Source organism: Pseudophryne corroboree, chromosome 2, assembly GCF_028390025.1.
Source record: "Pseudophryne corroboree isolate aPseCor3 chromosome 2, aPseCor3.hap2, whole genome shotgun sequence".
Lineage (NCBI taxonomy): Eukaryota > Metazoa > Chordata > Amphibia > Anura > Myobatrachidae > Pseudophryne > Pseudophryne corroboree.
Window position 1 is genome coordinate 335,701,651 of NC_086445.1, and position 2,523 is coordinate 335,704,173.

Genomic DNA, 2,523 nt, shown 5'->3' on the forward strand with positions numbered 1-2,523 from the left:
ATAGTAATATTCTGTTCCTGCACATAATTATGCGCAGGAACGTGCTATCTTCTGCAAACTGCTACCAGAATGTTGCCCTTAAAATACCCTACAGTTGGATACCAAACACCACCTCATAACCTAATGCTGTCCCCTCAGATCCTGTAAAGGTGAATCCCTTTATTGTTGTACCTTTTAAACAAGTATAACTTGCTGGTGTGGTGAGTGTGGGCTATGTGTACATTGGGGGTCATTCCTAGTTGTTCGCTCGCAAGCTGCTTTTAGCAGCTTTGCACACGCTAAGCCGCCGCCTACTGGGAGTGAATCTTAGCTTATCAAAATTGCGAACGAAAGATTCGCAATATTGCGAAAAGACTTCTCTGTGCAGTTTCTGAGTAGCTCGAGACTTACTCTGCTAGTGCGATCAGTTCAGTGCTTGTCGTTCCTGGTTTGACGTCACAAACACACCCAGCGTTCGCCCAGACACTCCTCCGTTTCTCCAGCCACTCCCGCGTTTTTCCCAGAAATGGTAGCGTTTTTTCACACACTCCCATAAAACGGCCAGTTTCCGCCCTGAAACACCCACTTCCTGTCAATCACATTACGATCACCAGAACGAAGAAAAAACCTCGTAATGCCGTGAGTAAAATTCCTAACTGCATAGCAAATTTACTTGGCGCAGTCGCACTGCGGACATTGCGCATGCGCATTAGCGACTAATCGCTCCGTTGCGAGAAAAAAATAACGAGCGAACAACTCGGAATGACCCCCATTGTGCACTATGTGGATTAAATATGAGATATGTCTTTGTGGCTTTTCCATGCGAGAACCAATGCTACCATAATTACCCATACAACGCGCTAATACGCATGACCGTGTGAGCGGTCATACGCAACTTCCGAATGTGTGCACGCACAGTAAAACAAGTATATGCATGGAGGCCATCTGTGTGGAGTTTGTACGTGATCTGTGTACTGTAATATTTTCCGACTTCGACAGTGCACCCTCTGGCCGTCATCAATAACTGCCACTCTTAACTAATAAACTAAAAATGTTACCTATACAATTTATATACAAGCTTGGATAATCGGGAGAGAGTTGTAGGTGGGAAATGTATAGCCTAGTGGGATAGTAAACAGGGACGTGCAGTCAGGGGAGGCAGGGGAGGCAGTGCCTCCCCTGACATTAATGCTGGAATAATACAAAGAAGATACTTATGACACATGTTATGTGTTATAAGTATCTGCTTAGCCTTTGTATTATTTTAGCAATTCGTACCTGTTTAAAAGCGGTCCTGTCAGTGTTGTTGAGGCAGCGCTGTCAGTGCCTCCTGGTGTCTGTGTGTATGGGCCGGAAGCGGGGGGCGGGGCCAGGAATAGGGCAGGAGAAAGCATTGAAAAAAACTCCTAGAAGCGGCACCTACTTGTAGTGCCGCTTTGAAGCAGCGATTGGCCAGTGCGGGATCAGGGAAGGACAATTTGTGGCTACAGGCGCGTCACGTGGCTGGTTCTGTCAGAGCCGGGGGCGCAGTGCTGAGTAAGCTGCACGGAAGGCGTGGGGAAATAATTGGCTGTGGAGGTGATAATGCGGAAGGCCATGAGGATGGGGAGCATCGGTGAGCACTCTCTCTCTCTTCGTTTTTTTGCCACTCCTCTGTATTGAAGTTTTTATGTCTCAGGGCAGGATGTACTAACCTCCGCCATAACTGCACTTTTCTCTGCGCTCTGACACTCCCCGTCACTCCCCCGTCTGCTTTCTCATCCCCTTCTCCCTCTTCCTCATGGCCACGGCCACTGTATTCTCTCATCGCTCTCATCTCATAGCCTGTCAAACCTTGACCTTCTGTGATTACATTATAGATGCGAGACCACTCTCTGCAATGCTGGCAGTAACAGAGAATCTGCGCTAGTAACTGGACAGCAGAAGTACCCTTGTTGCTCATTCTTTATTACACTCTCTCATTTGTGTCCTAGTGTTTCAATTACTGCCATATTTCAGCGGAAACGCCCAATCCCATCCGATCTTGGAAGCTAAGCGTTGGTAAGCCTGATTAGTACCCAGTTGGGTGACCACTTGGGAATATCAGGTGCAGTATAGATGTAACCTCTGATCACAAACAACAGAAGTGTTAGAGCAACTTCTGCATTCTCAAAATCTTTATCCTCATCTTGGGTTTTTTCCTGTTAACCTTAGATTATTAATAACTCCTTTTGGCAATTTTTGTTTGTCTATCAATGCCGTTTGTTATCAAATTCTCTCAAACGTCCCTTTAGGATCTTTTCCTTAGCAAACAGAATTTCTACCAGGGGATTACCGATAGTCATTTGACATCTCAATTATGAATTATACTTAAATTTTACTCTTTTGTGCCTTTTATCTAGATCATATAGGTTAATAGATCGGTACTTACCTACAATTATCACTTTTGTGATTATACTTGAATGTTATTTACCTGTACCCCTCATTTTTTGATCAAGTTAGGCATAAATTTGTTCTCTATATATTTTTCACCACAGGTGCTCCTAATTTTTTATCAGGTTTATC

The 2,523-nt window shown here is 44.7% G+C and overlaps 1 pseudogene; it reads left to right on the forward strand.

The window, feature by feature from the left end:
* Positions 1-1,958: 1,958 nt before the first annotated feature.
* Positions 1,959-2,077, forward strand: LOC135051439 (5S ribosomal RNA; annotated as a pseudogene).
* Positions 2,078-2,523: the final 446 nt, after the last annotated feature.